The sequence below is a fragment of the Stegodyphus dumicola genome, chromosome 7, assembly GCF_044657685.1.
Source record: "Stegodyphus dumicola isolate Sdum_Otavi_A_Nest chromosome 7, ASM4465768v1".
NCBI classification, from domain to species: domain Eukaryota; kingdom Metazoa; phylum Arthropoda; class Arachnida; order Araneae; family Eresidae; genus Stegodyphus; species Stegodyphus dumicola.
In genome coordinates, this window is record NC_140774.1 from 194,700,571 (window position 1) to 194,720,293 (window position 19,723).

General features: G+C 33.0%; 1 protein-coding gene across 1 annotated transcript in view; it reads right to left on the reverse strand.

Annotated features, from left to right (window-relative positions):
- The window catches only part of LOC118202472 (corticotropin-releasing hormone receptor 2-like), a 438,714-nt gene that overhangs the window by 106,321 nt on the left and 312,670 nt on the right, over positions 1-19,723 (reverse strand). The gene's annotated exons all lie outside the window — the stretch shown is intronic.

Consider the following 19,723-nt stretch of genomic DNA (forward strand, 5'->3'; position numbering starts at 1 on the left):
GTTTGGACAATTATTCTCTGTTAGCGTGTTACGGCGATTGCAATTAAATCTATCAAAGCAAATCACGCTATCGACAAAATACAAAATTATCTATATGCTGAAGAAGATTGGTGCACCAATTGGCGTGTAAAAATCAATGCTAGCAAGTCACAACTTTTAATCCTCAGCAAAATTAAGAAGCACATTGTTTTTAAAGACATCTTCCTTTTCCAAGAACCTCTTCCTTTGGTCACAAACGCTAAATATTTAGAAATCATTTTAAATCAAAAACACGGTACAACCACATTAAAAGTGTCAAGAGCAAGGCCAATTGGCATCATGTGCAGATTTCTCCTTGTCATTGGAAAATACTCAAATCTTAACTTGCGTACCAAAAGACATATTTATACCATCTGCATTCGATCAATACTTTGCTATGCTGCTCCTGCTTGGAGCACGGTTACTCAAACTCAGCTTCATCAATTGCAAGTTGTACAGAACAAATTTCTTCGCATTATTACTGACTCCCACTATCTTATTCGTAATGAATTTTTACATAAAGATTTAAAGTTTGAAACAGTTTCAGATTATATCAGAAGATCCAATGAAATGTTCTTCAACAAAACTGTGCAGTATGACTTCGTAAATTACTCTCAAGTTTTTAATTATGAAATTCTCCTCGAAGATCGAAGCTTCAGGCCACTGGCAGCTCCCACCTTCATGGGAGGAGATGACAACTTTATCACTTAGCTCCTCAATTGGTAGCTGTTTATACTTCTAATGCATCTCATCTTGAGAGTAGTATTTCTGCTGTTTGAATATTGTTCTTGGAAATTGTGATTGCTGTTGCTGTGATGTAAATTGCATTGTTGCGATGAAACTGCTGTGTTGTAACTTTGTGGCCTAGGTTGTTGTAGAATTGCTGTATTGAATTGTGTTGTATTGTTGAATTGAATTGTGTTGTATTTAGTTGTATTGGTTGAGGTTGTATTGAAGAATTTGAGTTTGTCATTAAAGCCATCGTTGTATTGTCTTTTTTTTCATATTGTTGTCATTGAACACGCATTGTCTTGGATTCTTCTAGAAAACTCTGATCGCTCGTCACGTTTCGAGAACTTGTCTGATTACACTGAATTGCTCCTTTTGGTACTTCTCTTCTGCCCCTTTTCTCAGTTTTCTCTTCTGAGATTGCTTCCACGTCCGGATTTCATTATTTCATGTTCCTTAGGGCTTTATTTCAGGAACCGGCAACGTTGCTCTTCGCAATAGTTCGGTCAGTTATCGAGTCTAAGTCTAAGAAGCAGGGAGTGTCTCGTATATTGCCTAGTTGGTCTTTGAGCGTTTATCGCGAATTGGTGCATCGAGAATGTGCATCATTGAGGCTAACGAATGCATCGAGTGAAGAATCTCGAGAGTACATTGAGTTCCGAGAACGACCGGAACTGAATCTGCAGCTTTGCTTTGCCGTGAAGCAGCCTTCTCCGTTATAAACTGTAGCCTGTGTTGCTGAATGTTTCAGCATGTTTGTCGTACTGTTTCGACGACTGTAAACGTGTCTTTGGAACTCTTCTGTGAAATAGTAACGAATAAATTGTGTTTTCATTCTTCGTCAAGTGTTGTCGTGAATCATTCCAAATCCACGAACCATTAAGAACGTAGCAATATCGTGGAAAAGCACCGGACGATAATCAATAGAGACACTGTTCCTTCTCTTCCTCTGCGATAAGCAAATATTTTATTCACTTGCTGGCAACACAAGCAGAGTATAAGAAAAGAAAACAGCCTCTCAAATTTCGATCATAAGCCACGAAAATAGCTCATACTTTAAGAAATCTTGAATTGATTTGCATGTGTTGTTCGACCAATAGCTGTACAGCTGTAGCATCACAAAATGCTTTGCACATTATCCATTTTTGCATTGAAATTATAAGGTATTTTCTTCCAGCTTTCCGGAATCTTTCCTGGTGTAACTGGAAGCATACTCGACGAGTATTCGAGAGTTCCGGATTTCGAATCCCTGAGAGAACATTGCATATTTTTCACATTCTTGCACCGAAGTAACAAAATAACAGTGGCGCCCGAACTAAAACGCAGTGGACTATAATTCGTCACCACTTGGAATTCGGTCACTAATCCCCAGTCACCTTTTAACCCTCCAGGCGGCAAGGCCGTATATATGCGTTCGAAAATAATGGCTCTCATAACGGCAAGGCAGCATATATGCGTCCAAATATTTTGGTCCTCATGGCGGCAAGGCAGCATATATACGTAAACTTAAATTGGCACGAAACGGCAAAGCAGCATATATACGGCCTGTCTCAGAGTGCCCTCCCCTCTCTGCTCTTAATGTAAACTGACAGGTGATAATTTTTCTCTGCGGGAGGTAATTGAGGAGAGGAAACTATCTATTCGCTAGGGGCAAATGGGTTTTATCGTTAGGTTTTGAATAACAGCTCGGAATAAATAGCTCGTTCAAAACTTCTAGCTGTTCCAGCTGTTCTGTGCTTATACCAGCTATAGTAAACTTAAATGTTTATGTTCGTAAAGAGAATTTTCATTTTCCAGCCTAATTATTCTCCAAATTTTAGATGCAGTTTGGCAAAATGTAATTGGAATTAAAATTAAAATTGCAAGAAACTGCAACGATATTTTGAAATATGTGATTTCAATTATATTGCAATTGTAATTAGAAAGTAAGTACTTTTTAAATGCAACAATAATGTATGTAATTGCATTTTAATTCTTAAGTCTTACAATTACAATGCAATGATAATCACAAACATTATAATTATATAATCTAATTACAATTAAAAATTTTATTGCATCTAATCACAACTACGGTAATATAGCTAATTACAACGTAATTTTAACTGCAATTGCTGTTGGTAATTATAACTACGTAATTAGGAAAGTAATTGTCTCTGATAATTAGAATTACTTAACATAGTGAAATTATGATCATAATTGTAATTCTAAGTGTAGTAAAATTATGCAATTACTAAGTAGTTATAGTTACAAAGTAGCTGTTTTTTTAATTACAATTTACGTAATTTCATTTAAATTACAATTACTCTATATTTGTGAAATCTAATTTCATATTCAATGCAACTGCAATCATATAATCTAATTACAATTACACTGTCATTGTAACTCCAGTAAGTAATTATAATAATGTAATTAGGATAGCAATTGTTTCTGATAAAAGCAGTTACGTAGCCCAGGAAAATCATGATCTTAATTGCAAATGTAATTGCAGAATGCAATTGAAAACACATAGTAATTGGAATAATATTATGCAATTATCTTGTAATTACAATGTAACAATTTTTAATTACATATACAATTTACTCAAATGCATTTTAATTATAATTGCATTTTAATTGTGAAATCTAGTTGAATAAACAGTATAACTGTAATTATATAATCTAATAAAAATTACAATGCAATTATAATGACCTCTTAATTAAAATTGCACAGCAGATGATTGTAACTATTTAATCAGAAAAACAACTGCCCCTTATAATTTCAGTGACATAGGCTAAGGAAATCGTGATAATATTTGAAAATTACAGTCAATAATATTATATTCGAAATGTTTCTGCATTTTGGATAATGAGTTTTTAAATAATACAACGGGATAATCACCTATAAGAAAAATATTAATATTTTCTGTCATGTCTTCTGAATCATCTTACATATATTGTAGTTTGTGGTACCAGCATAAATAGGAGTTTATTTAAAGGAAATATTTATATAGACCGAAATGCACATAACGTTAGTAAGCAAATATGTATGTTTATGATCTTCGATATACATGTGAACTTAAATTACAAGATTAAGGGAAAGCAAGCAAAGAGTTTATGCCAGTGCAAAGGGATGTTTTCGCAAAGGATTTGTTACGGGACGCTTGTCTTGTTTACATTACACAAGAAATAAATCATAAAAATTACATTTATCCTTTTCTTTTCAGAAAGGAGATCATCAACGACTAAACTAAGTCTCATAATTTTATCCAACCTATTGCTTTAGCTGGTAAAAAAGGATTCCGATCAGCAATCAGTATGCTTAATTGCTGTGTGTCTTAGACATTTTACTAAATCCATTTATTATGAATTACCGCCCAGACAGTAAAGCGGTTCGTGACTCTGGTTGCCATACCGAAGAGCCTGGGTTCGAATCCCGGATAGGGCATGAATGTAATTTTTTCGTCCTCTTCATAGGTGGCAACGGTGACCCACGTATTAGTTCCCTCCTTAATAACATGACCGGCCTTAGTAGTGATCAATATCTATAAACGGCTACTACCTGCCATTGGAAAAAAAAATATTTACGAATTGGTCTTTTATTCAACATAACACACATTTTCCATAAATAGTTAAAATGCATTATTCAGTTACAAGTGAATGTACTTGCATGAACTATTTTCCATCATTGTTTCACGTAAGAACAAATTAAAAGTACAATTTTCTTACGCACCTGTGATTGTCATATTATTTGGATTACGGTAAAGACTGCAAAGATGCTTCTGTGGAGGACTTTCTAAGGGAAACTGGCTCATGTTCACATCACCCGTTAATAAAAGCAGAAAAAGATCTTTATTTAATTGAATGCAACGAAACGTTTAAGAAGAATGATGTACTCATAGAGAACTTTCTAAAATAAAATGATTTGTATTCATGGTACACATAAGGAAATCCACGAAGCTATCTAAACATTTAGATTGTTTGCCAAAATGGGCATCCGATTTGAACTAGTAGTATTCAAAAGACGACTTATTACTCTGCTGAGCGAAAAATCTAATTGCTTTTGAAGTTATATTGTAATTCGAACAATCATTGTATTACAATTATTATTATTTTTTCCCAATGGCAGATTGGGAACAATTACAGTGCAACACAGTCCATTAGTCTATACAAGGCCAGAGTTGCAGTCACTTTATTATGGAGGCATCTAATATGTGGGCCACTATCGCCTCCTATGGAAGGACGAACAGTTAAAGCCATGCCTTCTCCGGGATTCGAACCCAGGCCCTTCGGTATCGCAGTCAGGCTTCCCTAACCACTATACTATCTGGGCGGCACAATTACAATTATAACTGCATTAGTTGTAGTTTTAACTACAAAGTAACTACAATGAATTACCAGCTTTTCTCAGTCAATAACAGATAGCTTAAACTTTAAAGATAAATGGAAGGTCTTATAATTTGTCGAATGGCAATATTCTAAGAAAGTGTAGTCTCCAGGATGGTCGAAGTTTAATTACAGTCTTACATTTCGCATACTCGCAGCACTTGCCCAAAGGCTGTTCCAAGATTATTTCTGTTCACCTCATCCATTAATTTTGGAGACAGAACCATGTCTAGAGACATTTTTTTTCTGAAGACAGTATTTTATATAATAGAAAAAGAAATAATAATGCGTCTCCCTCAAGGTGCAGGAAACAACGAGTACTGATAAATTTAATTGAAATTACAATTATAATTCTAGTTAATACAAATACAATGTTACTTTAACGGTTAGAATTACATTATAGTTCTAATGACAAAAATATCAAATGAGTGTTATAAATTAGTATACTTTTACTTATCACAATATTAAACTTTTAATACCGTTTTATTTTATTTAGCTTATCAAAATATTGTGCTTTTTAATACCGTCGGTACTGAAAAAATGTTTTACTACTGTCATGAAATGTATATTCGATAATAGTTTCTCATTGATGTTTTTCTTATCTATTTTTCTGCATAATTCATAAATGTTTGCAATGGAAATAATTCTTAGGCTTTTATAATACTTCTAAATTTTCATGAAATAAAGTTCCATTAAGGTTTACTTGAAGGAGACTCTCAGTGCAAGCACTCGAAAAGAAGTTATGCTACATTTACATATTATGAAATGGTTGAATGTACAGTATTTACTTGTAACAGCGGTGATCAATATATCGCGTTTTCTGAAAGAATGCATATGTTGCCTAAAATCGAATTTAAATGACTATTGAATGACTAGAATAATTGGCTAAAGTATTAAATTGTGATTTTTACAGCATCAATCGAATTAGTGGATTTTATTGAAGATAAAAATGTGTTGATATTGACAAGCTATATTAGATTTTGTACTATAATGAATGCTAGCTAGTAGCTATATGAATATAATGAATGTACTATAATGAATGCTACCTAGTAGCTACTCTAGTTAATAGCTAGAGTAAAACTCAGAATATGGTAACATTAAATAAATAAATAAATAAAATTAAAAAAAAAAAAAAAAAAAAAAAAAAAAAAAAAAAAAAAAAAAAAGAAGAAGAAGAAGCAGAAAACGAAAGCGAAAAGGAACTGAATACATTCGGAAAGAGAAGGCTTACTATGGTGAAACATTAGAAACGTGTAGACAAAGTGTTAATACTATATGTGAGAAAATACTAAGGACAAATTGAAATACATCATAGCTACGTTTGGTGCTTTCTATATTATTTGTATCAATATTAATATAAGTAACGAAAAATACTTAAAAAATAGGTATTTTCGAAAATTTAAAGGAACAAAATTGCAGTCTGAAAATTTATAGCAGCGGAACTTTTGAAGTAATTTGATGCCTTCTGAAGGTCGCCATGAACATAACAATTTATAACTGTCAGCTTTTACAACTAGGAATCAGATAAACTCTATTGTTTGGTAAACCGGACTGTCTAGTAATGTTTTCGGTACTGTCTAGTTTCCGGGAATGGCGATGTATGCAAGCTTTTTCCTCTTTCTGCCCTAAGAATAAACAGTTCATAGGGGAATTCTGAAAAATATATAACCCTTTCATATATGTACTCATACCCTGATATTCACAAAAGCGTTTCTTTATTTAGATAGCTTTGAGCATGCAAATTCAGTAAAAATCAGAAAACAAGTACCATACTTGTAACAAAGCAGGTTATCTCAGTAAATGAAGGGAATTAAGTACCGGCCATGGCAAGATTTTCCCATGGTTTGAAGACTAAGTAATTTATTCCTTTCAGAAAATTTTCTCGGAAAGCAAATCATCACTTACAGATAGAAGTATGTTCTAAGAACTACGGGATAAATTTATAATGGGAATAAAAGAATGAAAGAAATCGGAAACTCTTTTCTAGTAATCATTTTACTCCTCGAAAGTTGGTTTCAGTATCACCTTTTTAAGGAAATGACACATGAAATGGATTTCAGAAAATGAATCTCGAAATCATCAATAACTATCCAATATTCTGCATTTGTAAATATTTATTTAATTTGCATTTCAACCAAATGTTGAAAACAAAGCGGAAAAAAAATCTCCTTACAAAAGGAAAAAAAAAAAGATTCCCATTCTTTTACAGTGATATTCCATTAAATTATATCAGAAAATCATATCACTGTTGGATGCAATAAATACTAATTTCAGACATGTTGCCTGTTTATGTTGTTAATTGAACAGCAACTGAACACTGGTAGTTTTGCCTAAGTTTGAATTCCGGCGAATGCGTTCGTTGCTTGGTATTTTGGTGAATTTTAGGTTAAATATACCAAACCAGTTTCCCTGAAAAAGTCATCTACAAACGCATCCTTTTCCTCAAGCAGGTGCCCATCGTATGCTGCCTGACGAATGTGCAAGAATTTTTCTTCTTTTACACAGCTTTCATAATCACATATTACCCACCAGCGGCCGAGCGGTAAAGACGCTGAACACTGGTAGTTCGGTCCGAGGTTCGAATCCCGCGAACGGGCTGGCTGCATGGTCGTTTTCGTGGATTTCCCCATGTGTAACGTGTATACGAGCCAGTTTCCCTTAGAAAGTCCTCCACGAAGGCATCCCTCCATTTAGGCAGATTATCCTCGTGTGCTTTGCCTTGAATAGTACCATACCAATAATACCATAATCACATATTATATTATTGAACATTTTTAATTTGCAAAACTATAAGTTATGGAAAACTCAATGACATATTTATTTAGATTAATAAAAGGATAAAAATTAAATGCGTCATCGGCATCATTTTGTTAGTGATATCATTATATAATCTATTGTACTTTTTTTTTTTTTTTAGTGTACTGGGGAATTAAAGAAAATTTCTCAAAAGTATCATCATGTTTTCGTAAACTGATATATAGTGTTAAATTATTATATTAAATTTCAGTTTATTATAGCAGAAATCGTAAATAGCTAATCGAGAAGCAGGTCGATTTGTTTCTCAGTGCAATTGCTGTGGGATCTTAATTCTACTGACCGATGTTCTATAAATTTAAAATATTTTGCTCTGCCTAAATTCTGTAGCTCTCTACATTCTAAAACGTTTGCCGTTGTCAAGTGCCAAATTCTTAGAATTTCGCCATCCCTAAATTTTCTTGTTTGATGCCTCTTTAAATTCTAAGAATTTTTCAACCATTAATCTGCCTCCTGGCCAGACGTGTTTTTCGATGCCACATATGTCACTGAAAAAGGTTGAAAAATCGGAATTTTAAAAGCAATTTTCCTACTTTTCATCAAATAAATTTTATCGATTAGCAGTGCTATGGAAGCATTAAAACATTTATGTAATAAATACACAAATACTTCAGAAACTTTTTTTTTCTCTCTGCTAAAGAAAGGCCTGTCTCTGACTACCTGGGAATTTGATTAAGTTTTATCCAAAATCTACGTCAAAGCGTTTCTTTTTGGCCTAATATTAAATTTTACATTGGCATGTTCCTGTCCCTGCTTGATATTGACAAGATTTATTCAAAACTTACTGTTCTAACTTTTTATTTTAAAACAAACAATTTAAATGGAAATCCTCAGCTTGCTTTTATTTATTTAAATAATAACATTTGATTATGTGAATTGAGATCTCTAAGTAATTTGCGTATTTGAACCCCAAAAAAATGTTAAACACCAATTTTGAAGCTTTTGTTTTGGTTTGCTTTATTTTTCCTTCAAAGCACGCGAGAGCTATGTGCCTAAAGGGAGGAATGCCTCCGTGGAGGACATTCTAAGAAAAACTTACTCGCGCCCACATTATGCACAGAGAAAACCACAAAAATTCCACTTTGAAAGGTAAAAGTGTCTAATTTTTTAGAGCGAGATTTTCCTAACAATGAATTTTAGCAATTTAATACAAGTGCTATATTTAATTAAGAATTAAAACAATGTTCGTTTGTGATTTTCGTAAGGTAACTCTTTCTGTCAAAAATAATCATATGAAAATGCACCGAATTTCAGTACCATGTAATTTAGTTCGGAAACTGAGAGGTATCTGTGTCATCTTGTCTATATGTAGAAAATTTTTAATAAGGTTATTATGACTGAAATTTGTTTCAAAATATTCAATATTTCATAACTTCTATCAACCAATAAATGCGATAAAGGTAAACTCCCCTTTTATAAATATGAAACAAGATAAACGAAATAAATTTGTGGTAAAATGAATTACAAACATTATGTCGAAAGGACTGACACTGAGCATGTGTTTGTTATTTTAATAGTAATTTAATTATCAATTACATGTAGCTTTCAATAGGAATTAGGTATTTTAAGCCTCTTATAAATTTTTTCTTAGCGTTAAAGCTCGATAGCATGAATCAAAAGCAGAAAATTAGTTAAACTACACTGTCTCACTAGTCGTACGATTATGTTACTGAAATATGCATATAAAAACAAATTATCATTCTATAAACGTACATTAAAATACCGAAACGCAATAAAAATCAATAACATTTATACTTAAAAAGCAACAAACCCGGGCTCATGTGAATCACTAGAAGAGGCGCAAAATTGGCTATACGAATTAGAAAATTACTTTAATTATTAGGGGAAATAGGCTTCGTCAAACTTAAATCAATAAAACAAACCAAAAAAATTGCAAGAAAACCTGGAAATTAATGCAATATGCATTTCAGTGTTATTTCTTATTTATCAAAAACGAATTTTTCAACGTTTTCATTTGAAATTATAAATAATTGGCTACATTATTTCTCTGAATTTATAAAACTACGATTAAAAAATACTTTAAGAATTATGGTATAATTATGCTATAAGTGTTATGAAATTTTGATTTAATATAATTACTTTTGCTTAATACAAGTGTAGCTATTTTTATATTTATATGGACGCGCACTGACCTTTCTGCCTCAGGTGAAAAAATATCTTGGCACGGCTCTGATAAGCAATTAAGATTAGAAATATGCACAAAATTAGTAACAAGGCAATACAAAACTTCCTTTTCTGTTTTGGATTTCCAGAAAAAATATCTTTTTTCGTCAAACCAAAGCATGGACACAAAACGTGTTCCTTCCTCCGTAAGGGCAAAGCAGCCCATCTGCTTAATCGCCTCTAGGCGGTAATCAAAGGACAGTAGGAAACCATCACTTAAGTGAAACGACTTGTTGATCGCTCTACGAGGAGGGGGGAAGAAAATCTAACAAAGGCCGTTTTCAGGACAATTTTGGTTCACTCTAAATGAAAAAAAAAATTGTAAACATGGTTAATTTTTACTGCAGTTTTCGAGACGTAAATAGATTTGAATGCGAGCCGCCCGGTGGGTTAAAAGGTGGAGTATATATTGAATTTTCTCTCCCTTTTTTGCATGCCTTCGTGGAGTAATTAGAAGGGTGTCCGCCGATAACATCGCTTCAAAACCATCGCGGGCGAAAACGTCGCGGAGAAAACAACGCAAGGCGAAAACGTCGTGCTAAAAACATCGTAGGAGAAAACGTTCAAAGAGAAAACATCGCAGTTCTAAAACATCGTGGTACAAAATATCGTCTTCGAAAATAAAGGGTTTCAAAAACTTCTCAGTTTAAAAACATCGTCGTCGAAAATATCGAGGTAAAAAATAAAGTATCGACAAATCATCGCAGGACGATAGCATCGCAGACCACCTTTTTTCAGGCATTAATAATTGTGAATGGATATTCCCATAATGATTTGGGAGCGCGAGATGAAAAGAAAGATAATTTTTACTTTCATATTTTTTATTAACTAATAAATTTTTGCTGAAAAGGTAAGAAGGAAACTTAATACTTAACTGAAGCAGAAAAAGAAACAATTTTCATTATAAGAGTATTAGATTGACAAAAGTGAAGAAAATAATCTCATAATTAGCAATTTTTTATAGATAAGGTCAAGCAATTACGTAGCTTCCTTTTTCTAAACATTTTTAGATTGTACTTTTAATGAAAAATTACCAGTAAAAACTTTATAAAAAATGATTTATTAATGACCATTGTTAGTTAACTATGTCGGTTTAAAATTCTATTAAGTGCTATAAGTTGCCTTAATTTTCTATGCTTAAATTTCCTTCTTAATTTTTCAGCAAAAATTTATTAGTTAATAAAAAATATGAAAGTAAAGATTATCCTTCTTTCCATTTTGCGCTCACAAATCATTATGGAAGTATCCATTTACAATTATTAAACCCTGAAAAAAGCGTGTCTGCGATATCATCGTCATGCGATGATTTGTAGATACTTTATTTTTTACCACGATATTTTCTACGACGTTTTTAAACTGCGAAGTTTTTTAACTGCTTTTTTTTTGGACGACGATATTTTGTATCACGATGTTTTAGAACTGCGATGGTTTCGCCCGCGATGTTTTCGGCTGTAACCATTAGAAGCACACTGTACGCGTATTCGAGAAGTCCAGGTTTCCAGTCTCGGGGGCTCAATGGCAAACCGCACATTGAGTTGATCAATGTTAACGAATTTCGCTTACTGCGCATGCTCAATGGTGTATCCCTAGCGTGGGAGAAAATACTGGCGACTAAGCAACCCTACACAAGCCTGTTCTTCATTAGGTCTTATCGACTGTTTACAATTGCAATAGTCTGTTTCATTTACTTACAGTTATTTATTTGACCTTTAATTCAGTAATTTAAACTAGATTTAATCCTTAACTCGTTAAAGTATACATGAATGGAACGTATGGTATGGTAAATACTCAATTGTTTTTATACCTCAGAAGTATAATCAGCTACCTGTTTTGTAATCCTTTTTAAAGGAAATTAAATTAAATTAATTTTAAGGGAAATCCCTTAAAAGAAAATTTGGGTAGTTTACAATCGACATTTGCACTCCAAGTAACGAAGCAGCTTACAACCTGACACGTTTTTAAAACGTCGAACTGTTTACGCCCAAGATAACACAATATAACCATATACCGTATTTATCTTGTTTTAAAGTCTCGCCTAAGTCGTAACTGCGCCAAATTCTCTTTTGGGCATGCGCAGTAAGCGAAATTCATTTAACATTGATCAACTTAATGTGCGGTTTGCCATTATGTGTCCCGGGTAAGGCATTGCATATTTTTCCTTTATCCTGCCTCAAAAATACTTAATGACTCTATAAACTGTATGCCGGAATGCTGTAAATATCACAATCTATAACATATAATATCAACATTTCAAAACGCAGGAAGTATTAAGATGGAGTAAGAATTTCCTTTGGATGGGCGAGACTAGGAAATTTCTAGATCGTTGCTAATTTTTTTCCAATATCCCAGTTGTCTCATAGTAGAAATGCCCCAGATCGGCGCAATAGAAAATTATAGTACAGTCTTTCTTCTAAGTTCATTTCAATGTTTTTTAAGCTTTCCTTATCTTTAACTAAATTATTTTGAAAGAACATTTTCAAGCCATAATTGTTGATTTTAACTTGAGTTTTGTTACGAATGGTAGTGGTCCATTTTTATTTGGAAAGATTAATATTCCCGAAGATCCACATCTTCATCCGAACAGTTTGGATTCCAGACTTTAGAAATCGCTAAAAAGGCACTAAGACTAATCAGAATAAGAATAGAAGTCAGAGTTAATTAGAAAAATTTGATGTGTACACCACATGACTTCCCTGTAAGTAGTATTGAATCATACGTAGTCTTTTGCTGCATTTCATTTTAACTTATTTAATCGAATTTCATTAGAGATATATTTCTCATTCAATAAATTCAGTTCTCACTTCGCGGCAAGGCAAAAATACACAAAACTTCAAAATTATCTTTATTAAAAATATAGAAAAATATAAAACATCAAATACAGTTAAAACAATTAAAAAGAATTACAAGTAAAATTAGAAATTATGCGAAAGAAAAAAACCATTCAGCCTCAGGGGCAAGAAGGAAGATTTTTCGGGGCGCAGAACTGAAAGTTTATTTTTGGTTCCATTCAGCAAAAAGACACGGAAGGTGCAGAAAGTGAATTCACTATTCTGCTAAGTTTGAAATGTAAACAAAGATGGCTGCTCAATTAAACAACTTTTAAATTGCTGATAATTCTAAAATTATTGCATGCAGATTAACTAAAGGCATGAAAATCTTAACGGGAAGATGAGAACAACACAACTCAATCGTTTTTAAAGGGGAAAAAATTGCTCAATTTACGAACATATAAGGATAAAAAAAGTGAGTTTCACGGAGCCGAATAACAGAGTGGGTATATATATAAATATATATATATATTTATATATATGTGGCTATATATATATATATGTGGGTATATATATATGTGGGTATATATATATATATACGCGGGTATATATATATATACCCACATATATATATGTGATGTACCAGCTTTAGTCGTAGCTTAAATTATCAGACGATAAGTTTAAAAAAAAAAACAGGATCCATTTATTATTATTCAGGAGAAATAGTAGTTACAAAATCAGATATCCGGAGTAAATAAAAAGAATTACTAATATCTTTTTGTATAAAGTTTACTGCATCCTGACATTTAAGAAAAAGCCCCCGATTTTCTTTTGCGAGTCCTTTTATAGCCTCTGGAAGGGCGGAGCTTCCCAGAAATGACGTCAGCCTCGTCAGCCAATCCAGTTCGCTTTAAATATTTCCAGAACATTCTATAACTGTAGGTGTACAAAAGGCGGGAAAAACAACTTGACTACGGGGCTGTTGATTTAATTCCATGTACTTTTAAATAAGAGAACGTCGCCATTAAAAATGAAAAGAATATACAGTTAGAATTTTAAGTGTATTCTTGATTTATTATTGTGAATATATACAACTGCACGTGTACAAAAGGCGGAAAAAACAACTTAACTACGGGGCTGTGGATTTAATTCCACGTACTTTCAAATAAGAGAACGTCGCCATTAAAAATGAAAAGAATATACAGTTAGAATTTTAAGTGTATTCTTGATTTACTATTACAAATATATATATATATATATGCAGCCAATTGAAACCAAAAAGACAGGTTCACAACTACATGTTGTTGCAGTTCTATATGCAAAATTCCAACGTTCTGAGGCTACTCATTTTCGAATTATGGAAGAAACATAGATACGTAGAGAAGTTCCGAAAAAAATCTCCTTTGAATTCATTTTAAATCCTTTTAGAAACCCTTTTGGGAAAAGAGTCCCTTATTCTCTATCCTTACGTACAAATATCACGCAAAATCATCGTTAAATTGCAATCGATAGCGGTCAAAATCGATATTTTCCGTGAAATATGATACTCGAGAGTTTTCGAGATTACAATACTTCCTTTGCTTTGTAGAATGAAGCAAAAGTAGTTCAACTATCAGTCTTATAACCATTTAAAAATGCATTGTAAGAAATAATATCATTTTACAAAGTTTAACCAAAAAAAGAAAAAAACTTCAATTCATCGAAAGGGAAATTCATTTATCAGTCAAACACAAACAGAACATAAAATTCTTATATTAGAATATATAAAATTAGAAATTCCTTATCTCGTAAAATTGCACTTTAACGACAGGCAATAAATTTCTAAAAAATATTTCCTCTCGTCTTCGATGTATTACGCACATTGAGGTACTTTGTCAGGGACAGGTATTAAAAGACAGATCAGTTTGGTTTCACAACTCATTTATCTTTGCTTAATCTATAATGAGGGTAAAAGGTAGAAAGGAAGTATATTGTAAAGCTTTCGCTACGAGATTAAGGATGATAAATTGACGCCCAAAAAGGGGCTTTCTGTAGCGCAATCGATCTTTCTCTTTTTGACTCTTAAGACACTGCGAAATTAGAACGATGTCTCTGTCTATTTTGCAAAGGTGCACACCAGAGATATAATCTTAATGTTGTCTCGTCATTTCCCCTCCCGCCGACCTTCACATGTAGGTAAAGGAGGTAATATTTTCGGTCCAAAAATTCATTAGGAAGCTTTTATTAAAAAATCTGATGAGTACACCACATGAATTCCTTGTACGGAATATTAAATTATACGCATTTTTTCTTGCATTTCATTTAAACGTATTGGATTGAATTAAATCTACTTCGCCGACAGCGCATAAACCATAATAAAATAATTGCATTCTTTAAAATTCACTCTATTTGTTTACCATAGCGACACTCTGGCGCTAGGTTCACTTAACAGTATTATATTTCGCCCATATTATAACTCACAACGCACAAAATTTATATCATTTAAAGAATTACCTAATCGTTGTCACATGTTCTATTCAAATACAATTATAAAGCTAGAACGATGTATAAAAGAAATTAAGCAAACAAAACAAAAACGAAACAGTTTTTCCACAGACGATATTGAGTATTTCTCATTCAATTAATTCAGTTTTCACTTCGCGACAAGGCAAAAATACATAAAAACTCAAAATATCCGTATAAAAAATTACGAAGTAAATCTTAAACGCTTATTTCTTCGAAAAAATTCCAGAAAGGATTAAGCATGATTTAAATAATAAATGAAGGCGTTATCTTTGTTGTTGCGAAGCTACGTTTCTCTAGATTGGCAACAAATCCGCTATCCTGCTGTTTCAAATGTACAAAAGAGCAATGGCCGCCATCAAAAACGTTATTAGGCTTAGCAGCACTTAAACAATTTTAAAATTGTTGATAATTCTAAAAATATTGCATACAGTTTTACTAAAGGCATAAAAACCTGAACCGGAAGATAAGAACAACATAATTCAATCATTTTTAAAGCATAAATGTACAATTTATAAACATGTAAGAGTAAAGAAACTGAGATCACTGAGCCGGGTAGCAGAGTGGATATATATATATAAATATATTTATATACGTTTGGTGCGGCCGATTGCAACCAAAATACGAGGTGCACATCTGCATGTTATAGCTGTCCTATATACAAAATTTCAAAGTTCTGAGGCTACTCGTTAAGAGTTATGCGAGATACGTACATACATACGTTCGTACAGACGCCACGAAAAATTCTCTTCAGAATTCAGTTTAAAGCAGTTTTATAATTTTTTTTGGAGGAAAAGAGTCTTTTATTCTGTTTCTACGTATAGATATCACGCAAAAGCATCGTTAAATTGCTTTCGATAGCGGTCAAAATGGATATTTTCGTTGAAATATGCTGCCTGAAACTTTTCGCAATTACAATACTTCCTTTTTACTTCGTACAAGGAAGTAAAAAACATTATGCCGGAAAAGTAAGAATACAAAGACACGTGCATTTAACTTTGAGTAAATGGGTATCTCGTTAATTTGGCGAGAAATCGCCGAAAGTCGCCAAATTTAGCGACATTTTCGTCCGTTCCCTGTATTACCGTAATAAGTATCGTAACTGAATAAACGTAATTGGCCACTATGTTAGCTATAACCGTAATTCCATCCTCTTATTGCTTTCCAGTAAATCCACAATATTATAAAAACTAAATTTTTTAAATTAAAAACTGTTTAAATGACATTTCATTCAACTATTCAGTAAAATACAATTGCTAATAAAAATAAAGGGACAAAGTTTTCATTATGTTAGTATCAATTCAGCAAAATCTGTTTTTATACGTGGTCAGTTATACCTATTAAATAATAGTGCAAATCTTTCTATTTATTTATTAGTAAACAAATTATATTTTGTTTAAAACGAAAGTGATACTTTACTTGAAGCTTAAAAACAAAGAAATAGCTGGAGATAATAGACCCATCAGATTTTTTAGATATGCTGAATGTTATGGATACTTTGTTCATAAGCGCAGCAATCCATGTATGTAGATACGGAGTTAACAGATGTAGCTGTAAAATGCAAATGCTTTTATTTCACTTTTCTTTTTGCATTAATCAGCATGATTTTGTGCCGCCCAATCGGAACAGTGGTTAGCGACTCCGACTACCGTATTGAAGGGCCCGGTTCGAATACCGGAGAAGGCATGGATGTTTGTAAATGTATAGTGTCTGTGCGGCACGCGGGGACTCTAAATATATGGGGAGCCGAAAGTCCACTCGAGAAGTTGGTAATAGAGAGAGTGAGGTGGGAGAAAATCTCACACCCGTCCCCCCCCCCGGGGATCTCTCTATCAGAATCGAGGGCGGAATTGAGATAAACTCGGCCTGTCACATAACAATAACATAATTTTGTCTTTATGTGGAACGCTCGTTATATCAGTTGTAAACGCTAATTTTCTTGTTGGCATGACGCTTTCCAAAAGGGCAAGTGCAACAGTTTAAGTCTTTAATTTTATTACAAAGTGCACGGAATCGGATTTTCACTATCTGAAAGTTTACCCTCTCTCAGTTATTTTTTGAAATGGGATTATAAGGATAAGAACAAACAGTCATCAAAAAAGGAGAAAGGGGAAAAAATATTGCAGTTTTTTAGAATTTAAAATTTGATTATCATTCACCGCTGAAAAGTAAGTTGAACATCTTTTAAAAAGAATTATAACGTAATTAGATGTAGTCCCACCTCTTAAACTCCATTTTTGAAAACATTTTGAGCGAAAATTTAACGTTCTCGAGGGATTGATTATTGCTGCAACATGTGCTAATGAAGAAAATGAACACGTTATATGAATAAAATTCTAATTATTAGGCCTAAAATATAACTTTATGTCACCACGTCCACGTATGTTTTAGGAATGCTTCTCTCTGAGCCAAATAAAGGTGCTAAGAGAAAAAAGAAATTATGATGTATTGTTGTTGAATAATGCTAACTTATTTGACCTGCAGTCAGCCTAAGCCCATTAAATTCCTCGCGGCAAGGACCGCAAGATATGCGTGTCGTTGTTAACGAGCCTTGAGCACCTTACAATGGACTACTTACAATCTCCTACCCCGGTCTTTCCCTACCACCAACCTCTCAAGAGGACTTTCGGCTCGCCGCATATTTAGTGCCCCATGCCACAAGGGCACAATGCATTTACAAACATCCATGCATTCTTCGGGATTCGAACTCGGGCCTTTCGGCTCAGCAGTTGGCGACGCGAACCACTCTACCGGTTAGGTGGCTGATGTATTGTGAAAGTGGATTAAATATTGTTAATAAATTGCTTTTCTTTTTGCTCTACATGTCTCGAATTAATTGTGGTTTTAATCACCGAAAATAAAACACTTTAAAGTGTTTTAATCCCAATAAATACACTGTATTTTTTTAAAGCATTACATAATGTATTTTAGAACGTGGATTAAATATTGTTAATAAATTGCTTTTCTTTTTGCTCTACATGTCTCGAATTAATTGTGGTTTTAATCACCGAAAATAAAACACTTTAAAGTGTTTTAATCCCAATAAATACACTGTATTTTTTTAAAGCATTACATAATGTATTTTAGAACGTAAATTAAATATTGTTAATAAATTGCTTTTCTTTTTGCTCTACATGTCTCGAATTAATTGTGGTTTTAATCACCGAAAATAAAACACTTTAAAGTGTTTTAATCCCAATAAATACACTGTATTTTTTTAAAGCATTACATAATGTATTTTAGAACGTGGATTAAATATTGTTAATAAATTGCTTTTCTTTTTGCTCTACATGTCTCGAATTAATTGTGGTTTTAATCACCGAAAATAAAACACTTTAAAGTGTTTTAATCCCAATAAATACACTGTATTTTTTTAAAGCATTACATAATGTATTTTAGAACGTGGATTAAATATTGTTAATAAATTGCTTTTCTTTTTGCTCTACATGTCTCGAATTAATTGTGGTTTTAATCACCGAAAATAAAACACTTTAAAGTGTTTTAATCCCAATAAATACACTGTATTTTTTTAAAGCATTACATAATGTATTTTAGAACGTGGATTAAATATTGTTAATAAATTGCTTTTCTTTTTGCTCTACATGTCTCGAATTAATTGTGGTTTTAATCACCGAAAATAAAACACTTTAAAGTGTTTTAATCCCAATAAATACACTGTATTTTTTTAAAGCACTACATAATGTATTTTAGAACGTGGATTAAATATTGTTAATAAATTGCTTTTCTTTTTGCTCTACATGTCTCGAATTAATTGTGGTTTTAATCACCGAAAATAAAACACTTTAAAGTGTTTTAATCCCAATAAATACACTGTATTTTTTTAAAGCATTACATAATGTATTTTAGAACGTTAGGACTTTATCACGTATAGCGACGCCGTACGAAACGCTTCCACGAAACGCATTTCTCGGGGCGCGAGTCTCTTGCTATAAAATAGGAACTTAAATGTGATTTTCTGTCAGCCGATCTGGCTCGTAACCATGGGAACAACACCCGAGTCGCTGAATTCCCCCTTCCAACTTCATTTCCGTTCGCTTCTTTGAAAACCACCGCGAAAGAAGGCAGACTTGAACTACAGTCTCAGATGAATTGGTTTAGTTTACTCGGTTTGGGCAAAGCACACTAGGTCTGTCTACCTAAAAGGAGGGATGCCTTCGTGGAGGACTCTCCAAGGGGAACTGGCTCGCATATACTTTACACATAGGGAAAGCCACCAAAACGCCCATGCACCAGCCCGTTAGCCAGGATTCGGATCACATGTCATACTACCAGTGTTCAGCGACTTTACCGCTCGATCGCTGGCGGGAAATTTTACAAGGTTAGAGA